Source organism: Protopterus annectens, chromosome 16.part0 (assembly GCF_019279795.1).
Source record: "Protopterus annectens isolate FY-2018-M chromosome 16.part0, PAN1.0, whole genome shotgun sequence".
NCBI lineage: Eukaryota > Metazoa > Chordata > Ceratodontiformes > Protopteridae > Protopterus > Protopterus annectens.
Genome location: NC_056750.1, coordinates 486,133,520 through 486,156,366, shown reverse-complemented (window position 1 = coordinate 486,156,366; position 22,847 = coordinate 486,133,520).

Below are 22,847 nucleotides of genomic sequence, written 5' to 3'. Positions count from 1 at the left end.
CTAAAGGAAGATGCCATTCCTAATAAATTTGCACACATATTTCTATTAATTGTAGAGTAAACCCTTTTTACCAATACATAACAAAGCTATACAGCATCACCAGGATAAGCATGCATTATTTCAGTACTGTCATGTTTTTCTCAGAATTTGAACACAAAATAAAAATGTTCATTTTTCTCTTTCCTTAAGTTTCCTGGACACATTATACAAGTATCTATGTACAACAAATAAATGGCAGTTGACATTTTACCAGTCCTCCTGCTGACATCAACATATAGCAATTGCATACAAACCTCACCTTACCCTAAAACCAATTAATTTCTGCATAGTAAAATTGTTTACTGAACTTCCAAAGTTTTCCATTAATTTTCAAGTTTAAGTGTTTATTACCTTACTTTATTTCGCATTTGCATCAATCACTACTGGGCTTGGTTGTGCAAAGTTCAAAATCTCGACTATATGATTATTAAGAACTGTGGCTCATTTATGAACTTATCTAAATGAAGCACTGCCAAGCTAATTTCTAGGGCCTGCAGTTGTAGGAGTTGATTTATGTGGTCTCAGATGTTGTGACTTCAGGTGTTCATGGACAAGTGGCACCAAGTCCTGGAATGTGTGGCAGAATGAAGCATTTCTCAATCATATGCAAGTATGCCAGAGCAATGGAAGACATATCTGTAGTGAGTTAATATTTGGGTTAGAGTACACTTAATTCTAAAAGAAGTGCAGCACAGTATGCCACACATTACCACTTACTAATGTTCTCTCTTACTTTGAATGAAGCCAGAAATAAAAAATAACTTATTATTGTAATGCATTTACAAAACGGTAACCATGAAAGGAATAAATCCCAAAGAACTTTTAAGTCATGCTGCCATAAATTATCACAGTATCACCATAACTACATTCTGGAATCCTAGGCAGAACATTTCCTCTACATAAAGAAATAGCCACTGAAAGACATGTCCAATGGATGTTCTGCTCACTGAGTTCCCTTCACATATCAAAATGAGGTACATTTATGACAAAAATCTTGAAGTCCACAGAACTGGTCCAAAACAATAAGTAAACCAAACCTTGCACTCTTATCCCTTCCATAGGTTGCACATACTGTTGTCACACCTTATTGGGTATGATGTACATCCTCCAATCCTCTGCCCTGCCCTCACATTCCTCGCTTTTTTTACCAGTACTTGGCAGGATGGCAGTAGCTTTAAAGACCCAGGGTCTAGCCCAAACTGGTCTGTTAAGTAGACCCAAATCTTTATCTTGCAGGAGTCATACCATAAACATGCAGCATTGCAGATGCCAGCACTGAGTGGAAAGAAATTGACAATGGCAGGAGTTCGGGGACCACCTGTCAGGCTTGACAAAAATCCCCTTGCTTAGGACAGCAGTGTAGCACAAATATCATGACCTGCAGAGGTGGAGGAATGACCAGCTGGCCTACTAGGTATTGTAGATTCAGAAGAGAAGGCCAGAGTTCTTCAGTAAGTTTTTTTCTCTCTCTTTTCTGTTCGTTTTCATAGGGTTCTAAATAATGTTAGGAAGTACATTAACTAAATTCAGGTATGTGAACCTGGAAATGTATGCATGCATGCAAATATGTATATTTATATCTGTAAATATAAATACTTAAAAAGTAAAAAGATAAGGGCATTTAAAAGCAACGTAGTTGAAATGCTGGTTTGTCCTTAAGGACTGTTTGCATATATCCTATGGGCCTCCTCTACAGGAGGTTTACAGTTCTACACAGTGATGACTAGCTTGGTTAAGTGTTTCTTACAGTTTTTATTAAATGGTTTCTTTGGGTAACCTTTTTGCCCTTTGCCTGGACGTTGCTGGAGATATTTTGCAGGTACCTTAATGTTTATAAGCAAGAGTATAGCCAAACAAATTCACTTATGTTGTACAGATGAGATCACATAGTACAAAACATGGCATATCTACACCTAGTAGGGTTTTGCTTTATTGGCATGACTGCAGCCATAAAATCTTAAAATAGTAAAAGCCATGTAATAAAACACTGGTATGTCATTAAGGGGTTGTTTGCATATATCCTATGGGCCTCCACTAAAGGAAGTTTAAGGTATTACACACTGAAAAATAAAGCCTGGCAGAGTTTTTCCTCTCTCTTTCTATATATACGTGTGTGTGTGTGTGTGTGTGTGTGTGTGTGTGTGTGTGTGTGTGTGTGTGTAAGCACAGATGATTTCAGCAAACTTTTACATATATGGCTATATTCACAGCCTGAAATGCATTACATTTTTAAATAATGTAGTGTTCACTATAGCCCAGAAATAATTTTATACAGTCTTAATTTCCTGGGTCATGTATTTCACAATTATTTCATATATTTACGTAACAGTTGATTCACATAGCAGATAGTTTACTGTAATTAGCCACCACATCCTAGGCAGAGTCGGGTGTGGGACAAACCGGCTAATGAATGACCTGTACAGAACATCTTACAGGTCAAACTGTTCAGATCATTTTAGCACACAGTAGGAACATCCTGCCTTACAGCTGCATTTGCTGATATCAAGTCAGGAAAACCCAGGTAATGCATGCAATGCATACTGCAGATTACACAATTAAAGTAAACAGGTTCTTGTTAAACTTTAAAGCCTGTAACGAATAAATAGCAATGCAACACAAGGTAGGCCTCATCCCACCCACCAGACAATCCAGAGCTAGAAAAATTCATCAGGCCATAGAAAGTAATTGCGTCCTGTAGCATGAGGTCGAAGAAAACTTAAGAAGGAATCATATGAAATGATTATGTCAGTGAATACATAGAAATCACTCATCACTGGTAGCATTTTACATTTACTCTTTCAAGACCTACTGAGCTATTTAATCTAAGGCTTGCATCCACACTATCATATCAGATTGAAAAAACAAGCAATAAAAATACTTGTGTTTCACAGTTATAATCAGATATATGACACAACTATGTTATGTATCCCTTTTCTTCTTACTGCTGCTGAACAGGAGATCCACCAAAGGAAATTTATAATGCTTGTAAGTATAGAAAAAATTAATACTGGTTATAAAAACAATTATGTAGGATTAAGCAATTAATTTTGGGTTCCATTCTGTAACAAGTGCAATAAAAGCATTTTTTTTAAGTCATTTAAGTATAAATAGTAATCTGAATAAAACTGTAACAGTACTATGACACCAATATCCTTTGTAATCAGAATAGAACTGTAACAGTACTAGGATACCCTGTCCTTTTCAGCACAGCCAATAAGATTACTATTCTACATAATTTACCCAGGTGAAAAATGCCGTAACATTTAATTTAGTACAACTGCATATTAGTTGCTTAATAAAATATAAATTGATGTGACACCGAAAAGTGTGAGTACATTTATTGTCTTGATTTTGTCCTTTGTCCCTCCCTCCTTTTTTATTATTTGTCATTTATTGTTTCATATTTCTCTCCCTTTTATGTTCCCTTTTCCACAGATCCAGAGACCCCAGCAGCAGCCTGACCACATTTCTCCATGGTCAGGGAACGTTCTCCATCATAGATGTCCTCACAGGGTTGGTGAGATGTCTCCAGTCCTGTAAGCATCCTGATGGGGTACAGACTGGAAACTGTGAAAAGGTATGAACTTCAAGACCTAGTAAAGGATGTGTTTGACTAGGCAGTGGAGAGACATCTTTGTCTCATTCAGGGCCTCCTTCAGTGGGTATAACTCTGAACCCCAGCTGGTACTGACCAACAAGTCAACAGAGGCCTCTACCTTCCTATCATTGGTGCCTTTCACTGCATGTCGATCAGGCAGTGGAAACATTTGGGGTCCTCCAGCCCAGGGTGATAACTGCTCCGATTTCCTCTTCACCTCCCTCATTCCCTAATCCTGCCACCTACACTTTCCTTCCTTTCCCAGCTTTACCCTCATAAGCAAAAATACTTGAAAAGTAGGGTGTCTGTCCACCAACAAACTCAGAAATACAGTACCACTCCTCTGTCATCACATCAACCACAACTATCTTGATGTCTTCTGTCTCTGTCCCTTATGTACTATTTCCTCATTTTCTAGTTTTGCTATCATCCTCTTTCATACCTTACAAAGAATCAGTCATAGTTTCCATATGAAGACACCCCTATAGTCACTATATAATACCTGTATCTTTTTTTAAAAAATTCATTCTGCATAGCTACTGGCTGTCCTCCACCAGTATTTCAAGCAGACTTGCAAAGTCCCACGCTTGTCCACAACTTCTGAAAACAACCAAAAATCAGTCAAAACTTTGTACAGTAATGAATTAACTCATACAAATTTGATAATTTTAAGCAATTATAAAAATTAGATGTTTCTCCATGCAGTCTTTCACTGTGCTGTAGTCACCGCAACTGCCTGGCATTCAATGTATTTGCATATAGGCTTAACTACGTTCTGTGCATATACATGTTACACAGCTACAAACCTAGGGAATAGGAATACTACTACAAAGTTAATACTATGAGTACTAATAAAAATAGGCTCTATTATTTGTATGCCTCTTACTGGAGAAGATTAGAAAATGTCTCTCATTCAGGCCCTCTGTTATAGCTTCAAAATGGCATCAGTTTCAAAAGCTCAGAGGCAGTGAGATATACAGGTATACAGAACCAATTCTGTAACTAACACACACACACACAATAATATTGTGCTGGCAGAATTGAAAAGCTTATAACTGTTTTCTCTCTGATTTAGCACTGCTCAATTATATTTGTGCATATGTATTAACAATTGAGATTGTTCTTTCAGATAACATCTGTTTTGTACAGTATTAGAAAATAAAAAAAATGAACACAATTAACATGAATGCTAATGATTCAGTATCTGAATTACATGGGATCAGGATAACACTTAGATTTTTAATCATAATTTTAATTACAGTGCTAATTTCCAATGCTATTTGAAACAGACATCAGTAAAAATGATAGATTTCCATTGCCTTTTTTTTACTATAACCAGTATGTGTTCTACTTGCCATCTGTCTGAAAATGTTTATGTATATGTTAAGTGTATTTAATAAAAAAATGAACTTTATGCCTCGTTTTAAATGGGATGCTGCAGGTGACTCTTTAAATATTCATCCAACATTTCTTAGTCTAATTCTGTAAACATAAAGGTATTCAGGTCAGTTGCTATTTGTCAAACATAGATGGAGCTTACGCCTCAAGCAAACTACGAGTACAGCAATGTAACCTATGAACTGACCGAGGCATTTAGCCTTTCCCAAGAAATGTTTACCAAAGGTCAGTAAATGTCTTCTGACAAGTAATGAATGCATTCTCATTTCATAGTAGGAATTTTGCTATACCTTAGTACAAGCAAATAATACAGTGTTATAGTTGCATTTACAAAATTTATGCATGGGGTTATTTTCACTTAATTTTAAATTTACAAGGGGCTTTTAAAATCTTTCTTTAAAACTATAAACTAATATTAACACTCGAGCTCCAAATTCAGCAGTGAATGAAAATGAATTATTGTAATAAGCAAACTGAAACAATAAAGTGTTTTGTGTGCCATCTATGTGATGTGTTAGCATTTTTAAAGGTAACACGTCATTTCTGTGAATTTCTTAATTCTACAAGCAGACTAATTAGCTATGCATCTGCTGAGGACTTTTAATTTCTCCAGTTTGTTGATAAACTGAAAAATGATATTTCCTAGGAATGGGTATTTTTTCCCAAATTAAAAGTAGGAGATGAACCAGAGGAAAAATATGTTGCTAAATTTTGCCACGCAATAAGCTACCTTCAATACGGAGACTAAACTGCATACTGTGAACATCTTTAGAATGGCATATAAACCTAATATGATAGCAGAAAACAACTAACAGGTTAAGCAATAGTGTCCTTTCCCATTGCCTCTGTCAAAACCTGTGACTTTTTTTGCTCAATAATTTCCTGTTTCACTGAAAAGCCTTGAAAGATTTCACCTCTCTATTGTATCAGAAGATTTGAAGTCAAAACTGTAGATCTTAATGTCAGCATCTTTCTCGTTTTAAAGCACAGAGCTGCAATGATCAAAAAGGTTGGACATTTCTGATTACATTAATTCCAAACCATTGTACTTAAAAGTCAATACTAATGTGCCTCAAAACTTGAAAAATCAAGCCATAGTCAAGTTAAGTCTGATTCTGGTATTTGAGACTGCATCGAATTGTTCCCTAATATATCACTGCATCAAACACATGAGAATGACAAAACTGAAAATACAGCAATTACACCACAATAAATGTGTTTCTCAATGATAGAGGAGTATACAAGTGGATAACATTAAGAAATAAAAAAACGAATGGACATTAAGTAACACTTTGTTGCATTCCTTTGGATAGATGACAAAGGGGAGAGTGCAGATAAATGTAAAATTAGATACATCTGTGGTACATTTCCTTTGGATAGCTGTGAAAGCACACAGACATGGTTTTGAAAGAATGTTTTTTAGGTTGTGACTCCTAGCAGAAGGGAGAACCCTTTTCAGAGTCATTATCACCACATGAGAGTACCCTGTGTAAAAATTAAAACCAAAAGTTATGACAAACTTTGCGGAAAAGGAAATCAATTTTCATACTTAAAATGTAGAAGCATATGCTAATTTTTTTAGACATGTTAAAAAAAGGTCAATTTTGATCCAGGTTTTAAATTTGAAATGCGAATACTTGGGGAAAATTCAAAATTATACTGTCAACTTGTATTTGCAATTACTGCTTGATAACAAGCAAACCAAAACAGTTTTCATTGTAGAAATGCAATCCTGTTTTTCTATCTTGTGTAACAGACATTACTATTGCTATAAACTTTGAAGTAAAGGATTTTTTTGTGAGTTTTAAGTTTTGGTAAACAGATGTTTAAAACTGATATAAACAGATGTTTAAAACAACTGACATAAAATACTGAATACGACTAACCTGGACTCTCAACTAGTAACAGGAGGGAAGTCAGTTTACTGTAGACTACATTTCTAGACTTATAACAACTTGAAACCACTGATACCATACTACAATAACAAAAAACATCAACCAAAGAAATACGCACCATGATTCAGCTAATTATACATTACTGACACAGTGGTCCTAAATGTACATTAAGGAGATTACTGAAAAATGGCATTCTGCAGTTTTCCTTTCTTTTAGGACAGTTTTGAATTAGCTGCTTTTAATCCAGAGTCCAAACAGAAAAATGAATTGGCAACAACATACATGTCTAATGTTAAAAGTTGTGGCACCGAGACTGAATATGTTGCTTTGGATAATTATTGTCAAAATAAAGTAATTGATCATCAAAATACTTAATAGTATCACAATCTAAGAGGACTATATGCAAGTAAAATAGTAAGGAACTTGTGAGGTACGGTTGTTGTCTTCAAAAGGTATTGCACACATCCAGTGTTGTTAAGTACAATATATAATATATCAAAATGTGACCATGCACTTTTCTTGTAGTTAGCTCATTTGGCAAACTCTTCTTTCTGACTTTTACATCCTAATGTTTGGGCATAATCAAGTGAGTGATGAAATGACAGATGACCTGAACCTTTTTCTAAAGAGATCAAGAAAAGTTTTGCTAGGGTTTGAAAACAATGCAGAAGTATGAGAGCAACCCACAAATACCTCAACAATACAATGCACTTCAGTAGCATCCCACACACAGCTCATTAGTCAACATTACTTAGATACTATGCATTGTATAAATAGCATCATTTAAAACCAGCCCGATACTAAATGTTTACTCCTTCAAAATAAGCTTAGTTATATTTATCAGCACCTTAGCACTTGAGCAAAGAAACTCACAGCGATTATATATTATCCTACTGTGAGCTACTTTTTTGTACTCTGTATTAGTCACAGGTCATACCTGACCATGTTCCAGCCATGAAACAGTCTACCATCACTACTGCAAAATGTTTGGTAAAGACATGAAATCCTACAACACTACTTACATATATATACTGTGTCTTGGCATTCCACAACCACAACAGATGTTCCCCAAATATAAAAAGATGATTAAACAGTTTTGTACATGTTTGTCAGCTTCCAGTGTTTAGTGCAATCAGTTTTTTTAGAATATCTTCTTGATAGAAAAGCCATTGAATCATTTGCATGGTGAGTTGCACTCCCTCTATATAGTATATTGGTAGAACATTATGACTGCACCTTTTTAATTGCTGTATATTTATTTCTAGCTTGACAATATGTAGTTTTACTGAGCTCAGTGAAATATCGTGTTTTTAAAGTAGATCTGACAGCAACATTTAGCCATAAAATGGCTGACATGACCATAACAGGTAATGCATAATTTTTACCTATACATGCCAGGGGTAAATTATTAAGTATTATCAATACCCTCACCCCCCCCCCCCATTTTCTACATGGGGTCAGAGTGCCACCTCAACTGCCACTAGCTGCCTTAATTCAATGCCACTCTCCTATGTTGTTTGACAGACATACCCAACAGTCACATTTCTTCTGTCAAACTGTACATCTATCTCTTTGCTGGATGCCCTTGTTTCTTCCTGCCTTCTTCCTGCGTTCCAAATCTACATCATTGTCTTTTGCTCTCCTGGACATGTGGCTGAACCAACAAAAATGTTCTCTTTGACATTCTCTGTAATTGAAGCTACTAGGGCTTCTGCTCAGATGAACTGATTTCTTGTAATTTCCCACTGTCCCATAGTGTATACTACCACCCATAAGAGGTGTTTCAGCTCCATCACCTCAAGCTTCAAATGCGCTGTCTTCACTGCCAGCGTTTCTGTACTATACAGTACTATTGGTCACAGCAGATTTATGTACACCTTACTTTTCAACTTTTTTGGCAGTCTTCTAAAACACACTGGCATTGGCATTAAATGCCACTTGGTTGCAGCCCCATTGATTTTAGCTTTGTCCCCTCATTCAGATTTCCCTTCACATCTATTAACTCATTCCAAATACTTGAAAATGTTTCACAATTTTTTCTATCTCAGTTTTCAGCTTCTTAAGATTTCCCCCTTTGTTACCATTACAATTGTCTTTATTGGTACTCAGCTGCATCCTCTGCTTTCAGTTTAGTTTTCTATTTTCCTAACATCTGCTGAAATTCTTGTTCAGTCTGCCTAGAATGCCACTTTGTTAACATATAGCAGCTTTGTTTTTATGTTCCCTCTGACTTGTTTGTTAATGTAGTCCAACACCAGTTGGGCTCACAGCTTAAAACTAATGGACATCCACTCTCACTGTGAATGCCTGAGCCTGAACCCTGTTCATACTGGTGTCACTGGGTCCATGTACATACACTGCACTAACTCTACTAACTCTACTAATGTTTCTGGGATTTGGAATCATACAAAACTGCCCAAATCAGCTTTCTGGTATTTTCATATGCTTTCTCCAAGACTAGTAATGGCCATTTGGATACTTGCCCAATCAATAGCTCCTTCTCAACTATCTGTCTCAATGCAAACATGAGATCAGTTTTGCCAAATCTTAACCTGAATTCAATCATCTCCCTCTCTATCTTTCTTTCTACTATTCAGCATAATTGTTTATCAGACATCTTTGCCAGCACTTTCATGCAGAACAATGGAAGTTTGATACCTCTATATTGCCCACAGTTGTGAATGTCCTCTTTGTTCTTTGTACATTGGTATGAAAATGTTTAATCTCCAGACATCTGAGATATGCCTTTTTCTCCATACTGCTAGGAGTCATTTACTCTTATGGATGTTTATTTTGCAAAGTTTGAAAATTAACTTTACATTTTCTGCTAAACTTATGCTGAGTAGATTGAGAGCAGCAGGTGAATATATCCTGCTTTCAGTTCTGCAGCTTTTGTGCATTGAAGACAGAGGCAGAGGAGATTAGAGTTACTGCCCCAGAGGAGATTTTTAAACTTGGCAGTCAGTTGTGAGATGGCTAGTTCAACAATTTTTGGCTAAGGCAAGGAGGAGAACTTATAGCTTAATATGGATGCTTTTGTATCTCTTGTGTAGCAGTTGCTTAGGCAGAATAGGGTTTTGTTGATCAGCCTAGTAACTAGATATGTAGTTTACAGATGAGGTTAGGGGAGGTGGTGAGAAAACCCAGAGTACACCTGGCTACGCTTAGAGCTTTGCTGAGATTTGTAGGGCTGAATGATGCTAGCAAACATTAGTGAATTTTAAGAATGCTGAAAAGTTGGGAAAGATGGAAGGGTTAATGAGTCATCAAGAGACTGCCATTAAGTAAGCAATTATAGCTGCTGTTAAAAGGTTTGTATCTGGTGTCACATAATTATAACTTGCATGTTTTCAGGGCAACTTTGTCCACGTTAATGTGTGATGATGCATTTCAGGTAAGTGAATTGTTCGATAGTTTGCCAAGGTAGAACGTGTGTATTACAGGTATGAAGGCTTTCCTTTGGTTGGAGAAGTTTAGTACTGACCAGAAGAGGCAGGGACAACAGGTAGTTTGAGAAAGAATACTGTTTATTCTGTGCCTGCTGAGGTGGTCGGTGTTGTGGAAACAAGTGTCATGCCACTGGAGGATTAAGTTAGTTTTTCAAGGGTTAGAGGGCAGGCTGGCTTTAGCCAGGCAGTTTGGAAATATGTCAAAAAGGGCCTTGGTAAGTCATGGGATGGCAGCCGAGAGGTTTTTGCCTCATTCTTTCTGTATTGATAGAAGTACTGATTTGGCTTTGAAAAGTTAGTCTATGAAAGATGGTCTTTGAAGGCATTGCTGTCTTACATTAGATGGGCATAAACTACTGACATTTAAACTATTTTTTTTCCAGGATGCAACAAAATTGTCATTTTGGAGCATTCTTTGAGTACTTGATAGTCCAGTGGTCAAAAGTGGGGTCTGGTCGAACCTTTCTGGAGTTTGGTCCCTCAAAATGGGAAATACTCTGACATGGTTTCAGAGGTCTGCTCTGGAACCAGATGATACCAAATTTAGATGAGCTACAGGCAGCATTAGGGATTCCAAAAATAGTTACCCACTTAGGTGGTATGACTTGGTCAAAAGTATGCAAGAAGAGGATGTTATATATAGTCAGAGATTTTCTTTTGGTGAAACAAAACTTTCCCAGTACTCTAGTGATTTGGTCTGAGAAAATTCTGAATTATCCGCCTTTTTGTTTGCTGAAAATTCTGAATTAGTTAGGAGTGAGAAATTGAATTTTAAAGCTATGGAGACACCAAAATTATTTTAGAACCGTACTGCAGTTAGGTCAGTCTTCCTTAGATTTTGGCATTTCATATCCTTCAGACTCTGCTGACAGAGATCTGGTGTGGTCAGTAATGCTGGTTAATATTTGCTCAATGTGCACATTTCACTACTGATGATGGAATTTGTGGAAGGATTTTAGATGAAACAGGTGTGTGGTAGTTTGTAGGGGAAACAGGCAGCCATTTTGCAACCTGGTGGATGATGAGAGTTCTTATCTGAACCCCTCCTTTCCCCTCTTATTCTCTGGTGCCCTATTTGGCAAATGTTCTATGTCAGGGTGAGGGGAGGGACTGCTGCTCCAGGTCTGATTTTGATGAAGATGAGAAAGTGGTTAGATAACGCTACTTATAGCCTGTATGTACAGCTCGTCATTGTCTTCTGCTGAATGATCAGTAGCATCACCTGACATATTTCTGATCTTTTTACTGTCATGATTCACGGCTGACATTTTCCATGTTTTATTACATGGTTTTATTTTGTGTTTTAATAAAGTTTGGTTAGACTTTCTTATTGGTATTATTTGATTCTGGTGGCAAGAGTAAGTAGACAGATGTGTGCAATCTATTAAAATTCAAAATTGCACAATGTATGGTACAAATTTGCCTGGTATTGCAAGCCAAGGTTCATCCCCTGGTATTTAGGAAAAACATGTGAACAGTAATCAGTTGGGTCCACTGTAATAAGTCAGGTCAGGAGAAAAAAAACTTGAATGCTAACGAATATAGATGTAGACAGTTTCCAAGGCCACAGTGAGCCTCAAAGAAATTATCTAAATTTTTTTTTTATCTCTGTCCACAGCTCTTATGGTGGTAAAGGTGTCAGCATGCACACATTCTAAAACTATAATCTGATTAAAATGAAAAATCTTTAATATTTGTGTTCCCACTTTACTTAGGTACCCATTGTTGGGGACAATTAATGCCAAATGTGACAGCAATGATATTTCATTCAAATAACTTCCCAGAATAAAAGCTTTATGATAACAAAACTCATAGTGGCACTGAACTGAGCCTGTAATCTTAATAAAAGAAGAAATAATATAGGATGAATACATAAACAGATTAACAGAGACAGAAAACACACACACGTTAACTGAATACTTTTCTTTTGAGAAGTCTTTGGGATGATGACCACATATAATAAAAATACATGAACAACCTGAGTAAACCAGATCTTCAACAGAAGATTATTTCATTTATACATAATGGCTCGGTAAAGAACAAAGGCTGTTTACTGAAACTAGTTTTACCATTTAGTCCAAGAATTCTTAGAAAAATATATTAAACTTTAATAAACAATATGAAATTCTAACATAATATGAAGCAATAATTTTTCTTAATACCAAACTAGACATGAACTGAGCAAGAAATGAATAAATCCATAAGAGAATTACTAACACAAAGCAAATATTGGTAAACATTACTGAGAATAATTTATTTGGAACTAATGACTACAGAATTGCTAGAACAAAACTGCTGCTGCTAAATATTCTTAGAATAATTTATTTCAATCTAATGCCTGTGAGTTAAATTTCTGCTTGTCTCTCATATTTATTAAAAATACATGAAAGTAACTAAGATATTCCAAGTCTTTTGAAAAGCTCAGGAAATGTCCCATCTACAACAATAAAAATTATAGTGATCTAGTAGCATTTAAGTTAACACAGATCATAGAAGAGCAACATTACAGAATTCACTTAATCCAAGACAATAATTCATTTTCTATTAAAACTAATTCTAGATATCAGAAATATGTTTAAATACTATAAAACATATGTAAACATTTATTAATGAGTATATTGAACTGGTTAATATTGATATACAGAATTTCTATGCACACCAAAAACTGTTTGTTACAACTCACCTTAGCTGTTTTAATCAGTAATCTGGGACTACACCACTCTCTCTTTTTTTGTTTTTCTCCAGTATTTGACCCAGAACATAATGTTAAGCCCATTACAATGGCAAGCATCAAACTTCCTTAGCAAAGCTTCTCAGAACCAACCTTCCCAATTAAGTTCTGTTTGAATGTTTACATTTAGCCATTTTCTAATGCTTAAATGAATGCGTACAGTTAAATAATGAAGCATAGAACAGTTCAGATTTCATTGATACTTTACTACCGAGTTTATTCTGAGATTTTCTCTAGAGACTCATATAAAGGAATGACCATAGTTAGAATTGTGTGTAATCTCACTTTCTTCCGCAGATTATTTTCCAGCATCGTACTTTTATGCCCTGAATAAGAGAAAGTGTATTGCAGTTAGAAATCACCGTTTTAACACGAGCAGAGAACAGCAGCTCAGAGAACGACTAAGGACAAGTAAAATTTCCCAGTGGTAGGACGAGTTCGTTATTCTTTTGATTTTGTATTTTTTTTTTTTTTTTTGCCATTACTGCAGTTTCTACTTGTCTTGAGCAAAATGTCACATTTTACAGTGACAATTCCTACTAAAATAATTAAAACTAAAATGATTAAGAAGCAGAGTCCCTCAAGGATCTGTTCTGGGAGTGCTCCCTTTTTATCATTTACTTCTCTGAAGTCAAGGCCAATGTCAATGGCCTCTGGCTAAATTCACAGATGATAGCAAATTAGGAGCAGTCATAGAATCCCCTACCAACACAAATGTTCTGCAGGAACGGCTGACACAGACAAATAACTACCATTGAAATCACGGGCTAAAACCAAATGCCAAGAAATAGTTATCCTTCAGGAAGTCATCCACCTCTGGTAACTATCATATTGCCAATACATCCCCAAACGTTGTCTCAATAGTCAGAGACTTGAGGACACATTAAAAACAGCAATCGAGCCTTTGACCATCACGTGTCTACAGTAGTGAGGAATTCTTAGATGGGCAACTTATTAACAAAAGGTATCCATTTAGGTCCAAGGAAATCATCCTTCCACTGTATTCAGCATTAATCAGACCAACTGAGTACAATATCCCTTTTGGTATGTACCTAACCAGGCATATACAACAACTGGACCACCACAGAGGTTCCTCACTAAAATAATACTGGGTGTAAACAACATGCTTACGTAGCCTATCTCAAGGACCTATTCCTGTATTCAGTCTCCTACAAGTTGTTGAGGGGAGATCTATGCCTGGTATGCAAGGCATTGTCAGACCCCTCCCTGATGGCCCTTCTACATATCCACAAAACAAACAGTACCAGAATTACCTATCCTAAAGATTTAAACTCTGCCTGCAATATAAATCAGACTTGTTAAAGAGATAGGCATGTATCCCAGAGACTACCCCTTCTCTAGAACAGGCTCCCTTATCCACATGAAGCAGAATTCCTCTCCTCCCAAAACTAGTTGAAGTGTAACTTGGACAATTGGATGGGGAACAGGAAAATCATCTCTGGTTTGACATCTATGTCTCTAATGGATAGAGGCAGCCTGTAAATTTTTCATCTTCCAAGCCCCTGCTTACACTTACCAAGGCTACCAGAACTTGTCAGAGATTTGGAATGCATGGCTAGGCTTAAAAAGGCACTTGTAGTCATTAACCTAGTAATCATCTACAATCCCAAGACCTACCAAGGGCATTGGTGTTTTCCTGTGCACAGGAGATGGAATAGATTAAATGAACAGTGAATTGATTATTGCCTACTAAACTAAGAATCCTGATGACTATGGTAGCTTTGTGGCTTAGTTGGATACATCCCTAACTATAACAAAGACAAAATAGGACTGATTAGCATCCCAGACAATGGAAGATCAATTCAGGTGGGCCAATAGTGGCTCAGTTATCTGTGGAAGGAAGATCTACACTTGGAAAAAGGTTGTTTACTGCAACATTTGAAATTCAAGGAAAATTAGCTCAAAGACTGTGCATTCACTATCTGTGCATCAAGAAAATGTGGAATATGCATGTCAGAGTCCAGAATCTAGCAAACCTAGCAGTGTACTACACTTTCTTGGGCCAGCAGTAGGCAGTGTAAGAACCATAGAAAATATCCTAATGCCAGAGGAATGGCAATTGTGATCTCACACTGTCCACTTGTCTTAAAAGTCAAGGAAGGAGGAGTTGTATACAGCACTCCAGCCCAAAACTACACTTCTTAAAACCACAAATAAGGAGCCTTATTTTAGGCAGTCATATGCTTTTTAGATATCCAGTTAAAAACTCACACAGATATGAGACCAGACAAGAATGACACACGGTGGGAAGAGAAACTGCATTAGCAGTTAGCCAGCTCCTTTTTGCAAGGAGTTGAAAAAAAAAAGTAGTAGGCCTAAGAAGGACAGTGTTCTCAAAAGAAAAAAACAAATCAAGTTAATCTACTGATCAGTAACCATTTTCTCTCAAAATGTTTATATTCTCTACAAATTTCTGATCTTGAATGGAGTTCCAAAAACAGACAGTATATTTCAGAAGCTAAAATATATAGTAAAGGGGACAAAAACTTTATTTTACCTCTCTGTGGAAAAAGAAGGATGAACATAAGCATGATTTTCTAATCAATGTGTGTGCCCCTGTTAATATCTTGCAAATCGTCCAGTTCATGTAAGATGGTAACTTTTCTACTGAAAAATGTAACAACAGTCACCTGCCTTCTGTTTATTACAAGAAGAGAAGAGAGTACAACACCTCACAGACATGCTGCAATAAGAAAAAATAAATCATATCCAACGCTTAAATCAATTGTTTATGCTTACTCTTTGTAGATGTATGATTTTTGCTTCTCCCAAACAGCTATCAAGACTAATGGAATAAGTGCAAATCCTCTATGCATAACTGCAACAGTCTTTAGCAAAAGAGCGAGCTATTTTATTATTGCATTTATTTTAAAAAAACAAACTCATTTACATTAGAAAAGACTAAACTAACCCATTTTAATTTTCTACCCTAAAATATTATAATTCACTGAAGCATAGCACCTATAAAGTGATAAAAAACCCTGTTTATTGTGAAACTATTTGGTATAAATAAGGACATAGTCCACAATGTGCTTATTTTTCAAACTATGAAACCAAATTTAGAATCTGAAAAGTCTGAGGCAAAGTAAGGAAATTATGAGCTTTTTTTTTTTTTTTTTTTTTTTAAACAGACTAATTATTATGCACCACATTTACAATGTTAAATACGAGGCACTTGCACGGATTGCCTTCAGCACTAGGGGTGTCTCCTTAGGACTCCAGATGCCATACTTCAGAGTTTGTTAACTCTACTCATAAAACTGAATTCTGTATGTGCATAGTGTCATTTTAGCAGAAAAACACCCAGTGTTCAAAAGACAAACACTTTCACACACTGTATATGCTACAGAAATCGTCTGGCATCTTTATCAAAGCCTCATCTTTCACTATGGTTTCTATGTTGGCACAAATCATATACCCAAATAATTATGCCCAGAAAGAGATGCATTAAAAGAAGGCTTGACAGTAATGGGACACAACTCTACATACATGGCAGTAATGGCACATAACTCTACATACATGGCCTTGTCTTTATTTACAAGCAAGCCATTCAACAACATCGAACAGTCTGTTTCACCTAAAGAATTCACTGCAACACCACATCATCAGCAAACAGTGCTGTCCAACTTAGAGTAGATACCAGCATTTATGTTCTCTTAACGGTACCCTATAGAGATTGTGAAAAAGGAGCTTCTGCTATATGAAAGAAAAATAATAATAATAATAATAATAATAATAGTGACAGACAGCAACATTTCCTTGCACATCTGCTCAGATAAAAGAGGTAGTCCAGGAACACTTTTCACCTGACTGTGGGCTCTGTATACAGTACCCCAACCCAAAACCATCCTTCTTTTAGACTTTATACTAGAAGCCCTATTTTATACAGTCAAACACTTTTTAGCTATTAATAATGCCATGACTGGGGATTGCATCTTTTGTTATCTTTATACCCAATAGCCTTGACAAGTTCATTTCATCTTTCAATAACTCTGGCTTAGGAAACCAATTTATTTTGTATCTGTTGCTACGGGATCCATTTAGTGTACATCTCCTAAAATGCATTGTGTACCTATGGTGGTACAAATCACATCCACTTTGTAGAACTACATTAGTAGACTATGTATGCTCTGTATTTTCCTTCTTCTTAAATGTCCTTCGTGACTTAATAGCTTTATAAATTTTCTCTTGGGGCATAAAGTCTTCTAAACCCTCCATATCCTGTGTCATAATGGAGGATTTTTTACCTAAGTAGTGATGCATGTGATCTCCTTTCACTTTTTCCCTCCATCATTTATCATGGGCAATTCTCAGAGCATTCCAGAAGCATTTGTTGAATTGGCCTCGTGTGACGCATGAGCTGTGCATCCCTCTTATTTGCAGATGAAACTCTCTCACCAAAGTTTATTACTGTCAGTCTACATGCAAAGGGTCCTCCAGATTCCTTTGCATTGGCCTTAAAAGCAATGTGTTCTTCAAGTTTATATGCACATCCCAATTAGACATCAGTAATTCTCTAGCTACTTCTGCCTAAGTAAAACACGACATCCCTGCTATAATTTTGCTGCTTCAAGCTTGTTGCACCCTTGACTCCAATGGCCCACAAAGCTTTTCTTTAAGGTGCACAGCAGCTCTGTTTCCCATCACATCATTTAGTCCAACCTGCTTCTGTTATCTACCCCAGTCCAGCCCAACCTGCTTCTGTTATCTACACCAGTCCAGCACTTCAGGCATCCTCAAACAGTTCGAGCAGACTGGCATTCAGCACTGCTCCTGTCCTCACATTTTTGAGCCCAACCTTCTACATCTCCACACCATGATTTTACCTTTTCCGGAGGAGTGGATGCCTTATTCAGAACATAGGTATCTTTGGTACTACCCTTCTACATTAATAACCACTTAGCCATGGTAGAAAGGTGCTTTTCTCAAATTAAGCTGTCCTGTATACATTTGGCAAATTGTCCTAATTTAAATTCCATGTCAGACCTACTACTCTTTCATCTCAAAGAAGTAATATATGTGAAGTCACAAACCCCTGGATTAACAGGCAACCATGCATAAATCAATGAGGAGAAAAACTTTTTCCATTAAGCTATTGGACAAGGTTCTCACCAATTTCCCCTGGAACCTTCAAAACATGTCCACTGACGCATTAACAATTGCGTTGAGGTCCCCCTTAATACCAATGAAACTTTCTTCTGTCCACTCCGTAACATCTTCCATTCACTGGATTATGTTGTAGAGTTGTCTGCCGTAGTGCTGCAAAAGGGGCCAATTGTGGCTGCCCCTACCTTTGATCTGGCAGTTAACAGTGCTCATGTTCTCTTCCCTGCACTTCACTCAAATAACGTTTGTACTACAATTAGTACCCCACCCCTCATTTTTTCCTGCAGTAGTATCTTCATAACTGGCTACAACAATGTCATTCCCTTAACCAGACATAGCCTGCTATCTTTCATCACAGCTATCTCTTGTAGAAAAACATCTATCCCCCTCTTTTTATGCTTTCCAAAACCTTCTTTCTCTTGACAAGGATCTCCAACCAACATAAACTGTAATTTTGCTCATTCCCTCAAATGAAGCTCTTTTCAGCTTGCATTATTAAATCCCAGTAAATGTGGCCTGAGCCTTTTAAAGAAACAAAGTTTTCACCTCACAGTTCAAACAAATGTTCATATCACTAGAACCATCACTGTTACTAGCAAACTATTCAGTAGAAAGTAACTGTTATAATGGCCACATTCATTCAATTCTAGGTCTTAGACTGGATTTTATAAGCCACACTATACAGTAAATATTAAATTATATAATGCTGTATGAACAATTAAGGATCTCAGTAACCGTTCAAGTAACAAAATTGCCAGCAGTATTTTCCTTAAAAAGTTGCAGCTTTCATAAGAAGCTAAGCAGTTCAGTCTATCTCACTTGACTGTTGAGATTTAGAGAAATATGCAATAGAAATAAATAGGATACAAATAATATTCAGTATTGCTTTTTCTGCACTAAACAGAGGTCAAATAAATATCAATACAGTTGTGTTTCCCCACTGTGTAAAATTTAAGATGCAATATCTTAATATATTGCATGTAGAATACCTTTGGAATTTTAATGCAGATATGAACAAGCAATATTTGATGCCTAAAGGAGTCAGTAGGATGTAGTTACAGAAACATCTGGAGGTGCCATTAGGCTGTAATGACTTCTGGGAAGCACTTTAATAACTTGAACACCAATAGCTTCAGTTTCAGATACTAATAGTTGTCCAACTCACAGTGTAATCATGATAAGCAACAAGTATTTTTCTTTTTTCACAAGAGGCAAAGTCACCTGTACACAATGTGGACCATCAGACCATGAACAATACTGGACGAATAATGTCATCAATAGTATTTGCACAGTTATATCCCTTGTCTGAGAGTAGAACATGCACATCATATCAGTGAGTGGGTGCTGCAGCAGACAGAGTGAGCCAGTTAGCTACTATATACTCTAGGTGGGCACACAAACAGGTAAGAGTAGAGGACTACCATAAGCTGGTTCACACAGTCATCCTCAGCCATATGTTGGTATTATGAAAACAGTGGTTATGAACTTCCGATAATATTAGGTCTCCACAATTCACATCCATCTCCTTCAATACTAATACGTTGTTTAACATCTGTAAGAGTGCTCCAGTCTATAAAAGTCCCCTTCTAGCTTGCTATTGCCCCACATCTTCAGGTCTCTCCAGATCAAGCTTGTGCTAAGTACACATGGGTCCAACACACTGAAGGATAGCCCTAGGACTCTACCTCAGGTCTCCCATCCAAAGAAATTTTAAATGGAAAACAAAAGGTGGCTATGTATGCTGAGATGGAAGAGCATGGATCACATTGTCCATATCACATGATCCAGTCCACCCATTTTAATACTAGGACAGAGTCCCCAGGACTTTTCATTTTGGTAGCATCAAGACAGAACATTTCAGACAAGTCAAGGTAAATAATATATTACATGTGTGTGTGTTTGTTACTTCTTTTAACATGATCAGCTATACTAAAAACATAATGTGCTATTGCATTTAAATGATATCCTTCTGTTACAACAGGATTGTGCAGCTCATGTTCTTATATACTATTTAATGAGATGCTTGGTTGCAATTGTTTATGTTACGTTCTAGTTACATTTAAAGTCAAAAAAGCACCAATCATTTTTGTTTTAATAAAGGGTTGCTGTGACACCACATTGTTATTGGTTTATACAAAATACATGCATATACATATATGCATAGACCTCTCAACTTTCCCTGTTTTTGGTTTAAATGTTTGCTGTGTCCCTAATAAAATGTGTGATTTTATGACAGAATAGTGAAGACTATGCAAAGTAATCAATGTTAGTTATTAACATTTTATGATTTTGTTATAGCAAAACTTGTTAATGCACAACTTTCAAATCTATCAACTTTTCTTGTCCTATTCATTTCAGGGATCACAGAAAACAAAAAAAAAGAAAAAAGAAAAAAAACCTCTATATGCTATCTGATTAACTGGCCATGAACAATTTCCCAAGCAAAACCAGGGAAATTCCAAAAAAAAATTGAAATAAGCATTCTGGTACCACTGTAATGACCACTCACATTTCCTCAATATAATAAAAAAAAATACTTTTACACAATGAGGCAAGCTCCCAGAACACACCGTCTGTTAATTATACATGCCAACACGACAAAACAGATGATGACTACAAGTTAAACGACCATATTCGGTGGTACCTTTTTCCTCCACTGTTGAGTATTTTGAGTTAGATGGTATATCACAGACACATACAAAAAACTAATTCAGAGCTGCACAAGGGGAAAAAATAAAAAAATGTTAATATAGCACACTGGTCCTGCACAATATAAATGTAAGTGGCTGCAATGAATCATGATAGAAAACATCCAGCAAAAACTGGATAACAAACTGCTCCTGCCAGATGCAACAGTACAATATACTCCTATCAGATGCAATAGTACAATATTGCAGATTACAGGTGTGCACATATGTACACAAAACATATATACCACCCCATTTTTTATGCATTAGAAGCATTCATCTGGAAAACATATAATCTCTACAAATTACATAACATCTAACTGCTATGATGCTAACAGCTATGACTGTGAAAATATACTTGAAAAGGGAATTCATTATGAGAATTGAATTTCACTTTCTCCAGTGTGCATTGGCCTTACGACCAATACAGAGGTACAGGGAACAAGGTCCCCTGAATGGAGAGAGAGGAGCACCATTCAAGCCTAATCTACTACCAGTTAGACTCCAGGATTTATTTGCATGATGTGGTACACACACACACACACACACACACACACACACACACACACACACACACACACACACACACAGTTCAGTACCATCCTGAGTTCATGTTCTTCCTGGACTAGAAAGGCATTTTATTGACTTTTGATTCTGTGATTCTGTGATGAGCATGTGATACCAGAAGTTAACATAGGCATCTATCCAAACACCAAGCAATTCAGTTGACCTGAAGTAACTCCTAACAATGCCTGAATAAGTACTTTAATTAAATTCACTAGCTTATACTGACTGCTCTTCTGCAGTGTTCTTTATTACAGGAGAACAAACGTGTAAGCACCATTACAGTACTGAAAATGTGTTTATCCAAGTAGCCATATAGGTGGATATTTTCTCTTTGAATGCCATCCAAGTGCAGAACCAAAATCAAAGTTTTCAATGGGAAATTAAGAACATGGAACCACAAGGAGGGGATTCAGTGAGAGCCTAATTTGAGATGTGTGGTCACCTTGCTTGCTTTATGCTAAAGACACTATTGCCATTGCCCTTGGGAAATAGAGGTAGTAAATAGGAAGCTTTCATCTTCCTGGTGCCTCATTAAACATATGGGTCATTTCTTTTCTCCTTGCTTCCAGGAATTTTGGAAAATCCCATGATATGCTGTTAATATCTGAAGGAGTAGCCCTCGCACGGTTGATACTTACTGGACTATGATTTTGTCTAGTCTCATTTTTTTTCATCTTGCTCATGTACGCGAGTGTTTGTTACCACTGGTGAAGTTCACTAATAACAAACAATCAACCTGCTCTTCGAATACAGAGAAACTTGACTTATGAAGTGGATTGTAGACATGCTGAACTTCTCTGTTTCTCTTAGAGAGAAGCCATTTAGCTGTTGATACTGATTAAAAAGAGAAATAATTTGTGCTTTAAACCAATCAAGGTTTTTTTCTGACAAAGCAAAGTTTTAAATTTAAGAAATCTAGATGGTCATCCATCAGTTAGAAGAACAGATTAATTTCTTCCTGGAAGAGTCATCAGATTTTTTTTTACTAAATTACTGACCTGTGTCTTGCAAGTCTGGTATGAAAGTTGTAGAAAGCAGACCCAAGAACCCCCTCTTCCTGTCACACTGGCTTATTATCAAGGTTCTTGTTTCCCAGTTAGCACAGATGTCTGTCAACACGTAGTACTCTTGGACACTCCCCACCAGAGAAAATGAAAAATAAGTTTTTACAATATTCCTTTTTAAAATGTGGCCTACACTATAACCATCCTCACTGATGAGTTAATTAACCACAAGGTTAAAAAGGTTTCATTTATTTGTTTTAAGCAGGTAGAAGGACTGGCCTGGGACACATCAGCTATGCAAGACAGGATACTTTAAACAGGTGGCAGTTCAACTAAACAATTGAGACAAAAA